The sequence below is a fragment of the Oryza sativa genome, chromosome 10 (genome assembly GCF_034140825.1).
Source record: "Oryza sativa Japonica Group chromosome 10, ASM3414082v1".
Classification (NCBI taxonomy): domain Eukaryota; kingdom Viridiplantae; phylum Streptophyta; class Magnoliopsida; order Poales; family Poaceae; genus Oryza; species Oryza sativa.
This window is the reverse complement of record NC_089044.1, coordinates 16,237,282-16,246,137: the sequence shown is the minus strand read 5'-3', so window position 1 is coordinate 16,246,137 and position 8,856 is coordinate 16,237,282. Positions and strand designations below refer to the sequence as shown.

At 51.7% G+C, this 8,856-nt stretch overlaps 1 long non-coding RNA gene across 4 annotated transcripts; it reads right to left on the bottom strand.

The window, feature by feature from the left end:
* Positions 1-3,204: 3,204 nt before the first annotated feature.
* On the bottom strand, positions 3,205-7,871 carry LOC9271220 (uncharacterized). 4 transcript variants are annotated; one of them, XR_001540340.3, is made up of 3 exons: positions 5,184-7,871; positions 4,214-5,109; positions 3,205-4,132 (listed from the first exon to the last, which is right to left on the bottom strand). It is a non-coding gene; the product is annotated as an uncharacterized lncRNA (long non-coding RNA). The 4 variants fall into 4 exon arrangements; XR_010736833.1 differs by having other exon boundaries at positions 7,415-7,871; XR_010736832.1 differs by having other exon boundaries at positions 4,214-7,871.
* Positions 7,872-8,856: the final 985 nt, after the last annotated feature.

Here is an 8,856-nt window from a genome sequence, read left to right as displayed (position 1 = left end):
CGCAGGTGGCGGTCAATGCGGCTCTTGTCCAAGAGACAGAGTCAGGTCAGAAACTAGTATACTTCGTCTCTGAAGCTTTGCAAGGGGCGAAGACAAGATACATCGAAATGGAAAAGCTCGTTTACGCCCTAGTGATGGCTTCACGCAAGCTTAAGCATGACTTTCAGGCTCACAAAGTCACTGTGCCATCGCAGTATCCTTTGGGCGAAGTGCTGCGGGGCAAGGAAATCACGGGCCGACTCAGCAAGTGGGCGGCGGAGTTATCACCCTTCGACCTGCGTTTTGTCGCCCGTACTGCCATCAAGTCCCAAGTCCTAGCTGACTTCGTGGCCGAATAAACACCGACGTCCGCCCCCGACCCCGAGCCTGTCGAACAGCCTTGGGTAATGCACTCCGACGGCTCGTGGTCGCACAAGGGGGTGGGTGTCGCGGTAGTACTCACTTCGCCAGGGGGCGTGCCCATTCGGTATGCTGCAAGACTGCAGTTCGATACGACCAACAACACGGCCGAATACGAAGCTGTACTATTGGGCCTAAGAAAGGTGAAAGCACTGGGGGTTCGGCGTTTGCTTATCCGAACAGACACCAAACTGGTGGCTAGTCATGTTGACAAATCCTTTGAGGTGAAAGAAGAAGGAATGAAGAGATATCTGGAGGCCGTTCGGTCTTTGGAAAAGTGCTTTGCTGGCGTAACGGTCGAACACTTACCTAGAGGCCAGAATGAGGAAGCAGATACCCTGGCGAAATCTGCCGCCTGTGGAGGCCCGCATTCGCCAGGCATCTTTTTTGAAGTCTTGTACGCACCAAGTGTGCCCACAGAAAGACTGGACGTCATGGCAATTGACCAGGCAGAACTGGGTAAAGACCCAGAGGACTGGCGAACACCGTTCGTCAAGTACCTCAAGAATGGCTGGCTCCCGGAAGACGAAGCAGAAGCGAAGCGCTTACAGCTCAGAGCCGTAAAATACAAGCTAGTCTCCGGCCAGCTGTATCGTTCCGGGGTGCTCCAACCCTTACTTCGCTGCATTTCTTTCACCGAAGGAAAGGAAATGACGAAAGAGATACACCAGGGGCTGTGCGGTGCACATCAGGCCACAAGGACGGTTGCTTCCAAAGTGTTTCGCCAGGGGGTGTATTGGCCAACTGTGCTAAAAGTTTGTGTCGAGCAAGCCAAGAGGTGTGAAAGCTGTCAGCGGCACGGCCGAAGCCAAACTGCACCTCAGCACGAACTGCAGCCTATCGCACCAATCTGGCCTTTCGCCAGATGGGGGCTAGGCATCATTGGCCCATTCCCTGTGGCGCGAAATAGGTACAAGTTTGCAATTGTAGCCATCGAATACTTCTCCCGCTAGATCGAGGCCGAACCACTTGGTGCGATCACTTCGGCAACCGTACAGAAGTTCGCGTGGAAAAACATTGTTTGCCGTTTCAGAGTGCCAAAGGAGTTCATCACTAACAATGGCAAGCAATTTGACTCTGACAAGTTCAGAGAAACGTGCGAAGGGCTAAACTTGAAAATCAGGTTCGCTTCGGTCGCGCACCCATAGTCAAATGGGGCAGCCGAACGAACAAATGGCTCAAGAAAAGGCTTGAGGGGGCAGCGAAGGGCAAATGGCCAGACGAAATGTTATCTGTTCTTTGGGCCCTTCGAACGACCCCCACAAGGCCAACCAAGTTCAGCCTGTTCATGCTCCTCTACGGCGATGAAGCAATGACCCCAACTGAGCTAGGGGCTAATTCACCAAGGGTGATGTTCTCGGGAGGCGAAGACGGGCGCGATGTGTCACTCGAACTCCTTGAAGGGGTAAGAGTCGAAGCACTGGAACACATGCACAAATACGCCACAAGCACTTCAGCAACTTATAACAAAAAGATTCGACCGACAGAGCTGTTGCCTGGCCATCTCGTCCTAAGGAAGAAGGTGAACCCAATGGAGGTCGGGAAGCTTGAATCGAAGTGGGAAGGGCCATACCTCATCAAGCACAGGTCCAGAACAGGCTCCTTTCGCCTAGCGACACTGAAAGGCGAAGAGTTCGACCATTCCTGGAACACTGCTTCCCTTAGGCGTTTCTATGTCTAGAACGGGTGGCACCCAAATCGCCAACTTGTAAAAATGTACATATTGATATGTAAGCCCTTCGGCACAAAAATGCAAAAAATAAAAGAGGAAAATGGAAAAAGAAAAAAAAACTGGATGTAGGGTTATTATCCACATTGGAGGCCCGAACCAGTATAAAATCTGTGTTTTTCGCCTCTTTACCTGTGTAAATGATAATTCGTGGAAAAACCCCAAGACAAACGCCTGATCAGTGAAAAAGCCAGGGGGGCGAAACGAATCGGCCGAAGCATTGCTCACTGAACGTTGAAACCGCGACAGCTTATTTCGGAAATAACTAACCGAACACTGTTGTACTCGATCAATGTGAACACAAGCGCTTCTTTCAGTGCGGAATACCACGTATCGAAAACGGAAGTCGAAAACTGAAAAGTCAACATACCTATTTCGCTATTATACGCAAAGGGGCCGACATGTTTCGACCTAACGAATGCACGAAAGGTGACAATGCGAAAACAACGAAAAGGAAATAAAACACATCTTTATTTATTTCGGAAAAATAATCAAAGGTTACAGCCATACAACATGCTACAAGCATAGAAAGCAAAGGCTTCACAGTCCAACTCACAAATAAATTACATCTTCGCCCCCGAAGTAATCCCCACTCCCTAAGGAACGACTTGGTGAACACGGTTCGCCATCATTAGTAATGTCGTATACTACCCTAAGGGGAGAGGGGGCGAAACACAAATTACGCCATAACGGCGGCAAGCGATCGCCTCTTGGCGAATCGACCTCTTAAAGTTTCGCCAAAAGTTTGTACTGTTCTCGAGGCACGAAACACGATGGCGATCATAATCTTCTATGGTCCGACCCGGATGTGCGCGCATCCACTTGGCAACCTTTATGACTCGGTAGCTGTTGCCGTTTATTAACATCTCGCAGTAAATAGGCCGAAGAGGACGCTTAACCTTCGGCAAACCTTTCGCCGCCACGAATTTCTCGTTCTCTTTTCGCCAACCAGTAGTGGGGGGGGGGGGCGAATGCATGATTTCCGGCCATAAACCTGCTAATAAAGCACCAAAGAACAAGTACAAAAGGAAAAATCCAGGCGAAATCAATACCACTGTCCAACACGATAATAAGGCTGGCGAAACGACGATTTCTTTTTCCATTAACAAGAAGTCATAACAATTACAAGGCGAAAGCGGCTGAGAGCCGAACATTCAAAGAGCCTATATATAGCAGGGCTACTAACGCAAAAAAAAAATTAAATAAATCATATGAGGGCGAAGGGCCTCACACCTTAGGGTGGTCTTGGCCTCTATTGTCTTCGCCTGCTAGCTCCGTGGACCCAGGGTCTCCTCCGGCATGGACGGCAGCAGCTTCCTCCTCCTTCGCGATCCTCTCAAGATTCTCGCGAAGGCTGGTCTTCGCGCAATCCCGGCCACCGTCCTCCCAGAAACCCTTTCGGAACGCCTTTAAGGCCGCCCCAGAGCATTGCGAGTTCAAAGGCCATTCTTCCGTCACATAGCGGGGAAAATCCCTGATATGCTCGCAACCGTGCGTATGTAGCAGGCTAAGGACGAAGCCCGCCGAAACACGAGCACAACAATCCCCATAAGCGCCGGCCACTTCGACAACTGAGCCGGCCGACTCTTGCGTCCACTCGGAAAAGTCGAAAGCCGTCCCATCATCTCCCAGGGTGTCCTCCGCGCGAGCACCAAGGTCATTCAGGGCCAGCCTGAGCGTGTAACAGGCCTCCTTGGCGGATTCTGTCGCCAGCCCTAAAGTCGAAGCAGCGGCTTCGGACGAAACGAGGCGGGTCTCAAGAGACTTGATCCTCTCTTCGGCCGCAGCAAGCTGGCGATCATGCTAGGTGCCCCGCCTGTTCGACACTTCCAGATCGGCACGGAGGGACCTGTTCTCCGCATTCGCCCTCCACAAGGTGTCCGCCACGACGCGCCTTTCGTCCTCCTTGTGGCGAAGGTCGTCCTTGGCCTTCCGCAACCGAAGCCGGTAACCATCCAGCCTTTCCAGGGCAGACTTCTTCGCACTCAGATGCGCGGCAAGGCCCTGGAAAGGGGAGTCCGGAACAATTATGCCATGATATAAGAGAAAAGGGAAAATTTCGCGCAAAGAAAAAAAAAAGCATACCCGAACAAACAAGCTCACCACGGCGGCATAGCTCTCGCCGAACTCGTTCATCTCGGTGAAGAGACCAAGGCCTTCCGTGGGCGCGATAACTTGGCACACCCCATCCACAAAAGGGGTGATCTCTGGCCGAGTGGCGAAATCGGCGGGAACGAAGTGCGGGGCAGTAAGTGTCACGTCTGACACAATCGCTTCGACCGTCGGAGCTTTTCCTTCCCGCCGGCGAGCTGGCGAAGGAACCACCTCAACCCGTTCGTTGTGAGGGTTGTTCGCCCCGATTGCTGGCGCCGAAGCACTCCCACCTGTCGCCGCTTCGGCGTTGCTAGAAGGCGGAGGAGATGCGCACCCCCCACGAGGACCGCGCTGGAGAACTGGCGAAGTCGGTGTCCCGTCGGACCCCTCGCTGTCCGAAAAGGCACGACCAATCTAGACGACCTTCCCCTTCTTCTTCCCTCTAGCGACTGATACCGGCTTCGCCGCAGTGCTAGAGATCGCCAGAAGAGTGTTCGTCATAGCAACGTCTTGCGGGTGAACGGGTGAAACGCGAGAGCCCGCCCCAGATTTCACCGGGGGCGGACTAGGGGTATAGCCACGGGAGCCATCGTCCTCAGACTCGGCCTCCCCGTCGTCTTCCTCCTCCTCTTCACCACTTTCAGCTGTGTCCTTCGTGGCGCGACGAGATCGCACTTGCCCGCCCTTCGCGACCGCCCGTTTACGCTTTCTCGACGTTCCGACGTCGTCAATAGCTTTGGTGGGGATCAATCGACCGGGTAGTTCGCCAAAGTGAACTCGGTTCGCCCAGCCGTCAAGCTGACGCGAAAGCAGGCGGGCAAACTCGGCTGAAGTAAGGCCCCCAACCATCTTCGACGCCTCGGTTTCAGCGTCTCCATGTGTGCGAACTAAAAAAAAAGCGGAATGAGTCGAAAGATGTCCACATACATACAAAGGACGCTGATAAACACAAGGAACTTACGGTGGACTCCCGGAGGAAAAGCGAGGCGGGGAAGTCCGAGCACCTTTTCGTCCTTACTAACCAACACCCCCGATTCGCGAGCAAGGGGAGAAATCCGAAGCAGGCAAAACTCCTCGCAGAGGTCACGGGTACTTAGCCGCCGCGCGACCTTGCGAAGGAGGATAAGCCAAGACTCAAGAACACCGTCGACCTACACGTTCGGCTTAGCAGCGATCGAAACAGCAGCGCGTTCGAACCTAAGCCAGTTCGCCCTGCTATCTTCGGCGGAATATGGGTTATTGATGTAAAGCCACTTTTGCATCCAATTTCGCTCCCATTTCGCCATCGAGGCAGGCACCGGCTAGGCGTCCGAGCGCTCAGGGCGGAGTATGAAATTCACGCACCCAAACATCGTCCTCTTTGGACCGGCCGATGTGCTCACGTCCTTCGTCGTCGCGCATGCCATAAACAGAACGGCGAAAAGCTCGGCAGTGGGATCGAACCCACACGTTTGGCACATCCATGCAAAAACAGCTAACTTCGGGAACGCTGATGGGTTGAGCTGGTAAAGCTTGACCTCATACATTTTCAACACGGACAGCAGAAAGTCATTGCAAGGGAGGCGAAGTCCGGTAGCGAAGAAGGCGGCGAAGACAACAGTCTGGTTGTCACCGGGCGAAGGGACGATGGCTTCGCCCCCGCAGGTCGCCTGGCCCTCCACGAGAACGCCAGAAAGGACAAGCTCGCCCAAGGCGGCCTCCTTGACAAGTGATTTGCCAAGGAAGCACGACCACCCTTCGCCAAGGCTGCTAGGGTCTTCGCCAGTCGATCCAGCCTTTGTAGGCTTGCGAGGAGCCATCGAGTCCGTGGCGAAAGGAAGGGAGTGGTCGAAAGGCTCAAGAGCGCACAAAAGCGAAGGTGTCGAACCCTAAGGGTGCGAGCGCGTAGCAGCGGTGAAAGTAAAAGGTGAGGGGAGAAAAGCGGTAACCCGAGACGAGGTTATATAACCCCGTCCCACGATGTTTCGACTTCCGCCCAATCAGGACGCGACATGTGTCCAGGGACAGACGAAACGGTAAATTCCCATCGGCCTAGGCCGCACTGTACAGACCGAAATCCAAGAGGGACATACCGGCCCACAAAGGGCCCCTTACTGTCGCACTTCGGGCCAAAAATCAAAGCAGTGCAGTTTCGCCCTTTCTGAAAGGGCGAATGCCAAAGTTTACTAACAAAACCATGAAAACACCAAGTGTCCACCTTCTTCCTGAAGGGCTCGGAGAAGAGGTTTCGGTAGGAACGTCGGCCGAAAGGGGGCGCCTCATACCATACCACATAGTTTGCACGGTCTCGACCGAAGCTCCTTACTCACCCTCGCCCGTGAGGGGCTTGTTGGCGGTATGCCATGAGGCCCTTCGGCTGGACCTGCCGAAACCCAAGGACCAGCGAGGATCCAAGCCAAAGACATCAGAGCCAATGGGGCGAAGCCCTATGGCGAAGGCTATGGGCGAAGATGCTGCAGGCTAACAAGCCGCGTCGGGTCCATGCGAAGCAAAAGCATCTTGGGCGAATGGCATACGGCGAAGGGTGCATGGCGAAGGCGCAAGGCCTTCGTCAGGACGGGTTCGGCATGCAAGCGACCTCATGGGCTGCTCCGGCCTGACGGGCCCATTCGGCATAGGCCGGGCCCAATCTGTTGGCCCATCAGGAGCCCGTGCATGCAAATGACACTGTGTACCCATGTAAATGTCCCTTTTATAAGGGCAACCATGTAAATTCCCCTGTAAAAACCTAAACCCTAATAGGGGAGCCTGTAATAGTGTTATAAATAGACCCCTAGGGCCATGTAAAGGGGGCCGGGAAAAAATTCTTAGAGTTATAATTTACTGCTTTCCAACACAGTTGAGTAACCACGTCTTTCGACGTATGCAGTTATCGTTTCGACAACATTTAGTGACTAAGGGGTATTTCGAGAATAAAAAGAAATATTTGAAAGGTAAATATAAGTTTAAATAGGAAATTCAAATATAAGATTAAATTAAATATTTATTCAAATGGTATTTGAATAAATTAAGGAAATTCAAATAAAATCTTAAAATAGAAAATTTGGTATCAAAATGTAGATTTTGAATTTAGATGAATTTAGGTCCAAGTTTCACTGGAATCGGATTTACGGTTTAGGAGATATGGGCTTCTAAAAATTGGATTTTGAATTAAATGGAGAAATTATAAAAAGTTACTACGCGGGGGCCCACCTGTCAGGAATCTCTTTCTTTTTCTTTTTCTCTTCTTCTTTTCTCTTTCTCTTTCCTTCTTTCCGTCTTCTTCCTCCAGCCGATAGAAGGGAGAGGAGGAGGCGGTTGAGGCGGCGGCGCTCCAGTGTACGGGGGACAGCGACGCCGGCAGCGAGAGGTGTTCCCGGATGTGGCGCACCTATATACGGCGGTGGTAGGTCGAGGGAGTGAGGGATATGGCCGGAACGGCGAGTGCAAGGCCGTGAACCGGGAGGAGAGAGAGAGAGAGAGCTCCGGTGAGGTTTAATTTAGAGGTGGAGAAAGAGGGAAAAGGGGAAAAATGGATTCAACTCACCGAGGCAAGTCCTATGGCGCAAGGATTTGGTTAGAGAAGCTCTAGTGAGGGAGATCGGCCGACGACCGGTGACGGTTCGACATAGATAGAGAGAGAGGAAGAGCTTGAAGAGCTCGGCTTGGTGAGGGATGGCAAGTCTTACCCTCTATTTATAGGTGTCGAACGTCGGTTACAAAGGTCGTTTTGGAGAAAGATGATGAGGGGAATACGGCAACGACGGCGTGGACAGAGGATCGACGGCGCCGGCTTTCTTCTCTCATTGGTCGGCAATGGCGGCGTGCACACGCGTCGGCTGCCAGGGAGTTGGGCGGCGGGGAAGGAGGAACACGGCACGACGTCGACTTTCCGTGGCCAGCAAGTCGATGGTGTAGACTGTGGGCGGCGGCGGCGCAAATCACGGCGATGGCGGCGGTGGCGTGTGCGCATGCCGCGCACGCCCACAGGAGGGAGGAGCCGGCTTGGCAGTGGCTTGCTGGGCCGGCTTGGGCCGTGGGAGTGAGAGGAAGAAAAGAGGGTTTCGGCCCAAACTCAGATAAATGCTTTTCTAATTTTGAAGGGGATTTAGATAATGGAATTGAATAGGATTTGAATGGGATAGGGAATTTTGAAAGGAAATTATATTTGGATATAATTTCTAAAAGAGATATTTCTTAAATATTTGAGTGCAATAATGTGGTCTAAATATTAAAGCACTCAAATGGGAGGGAATTAATATAATTCTTCAAGATATTTTTGGGAATGTGGTAGGAAAATAGGTGGAGACAAAAAAAGAGATTTGAGCCCTAAAATATATGACATGGGTTTTCAAGGAATTGTTTGAGGCTAAAAGAAAATTTAGATGACAAGGATATAATCTATTTTCTTAGCACAAGAGCAATTATTCATAATATTTGTAATAATATTATTTTTGTGCCGAGAAGGGGATCAAGCCATAGAAATTAAATTTGCGGCTAGATCACAAGGAAGGGTTACGGATAGGTTTGGAATCAAAGGATAGGTTTAAGATCAAAGGATGAGTTAACAATTAATTCCAATGGAATCGGAATTTCGGTGGTTTAGGTTCAAGGGTAATATGGGAAGGTTTCTTGGACCATAATTCATAAAAGGG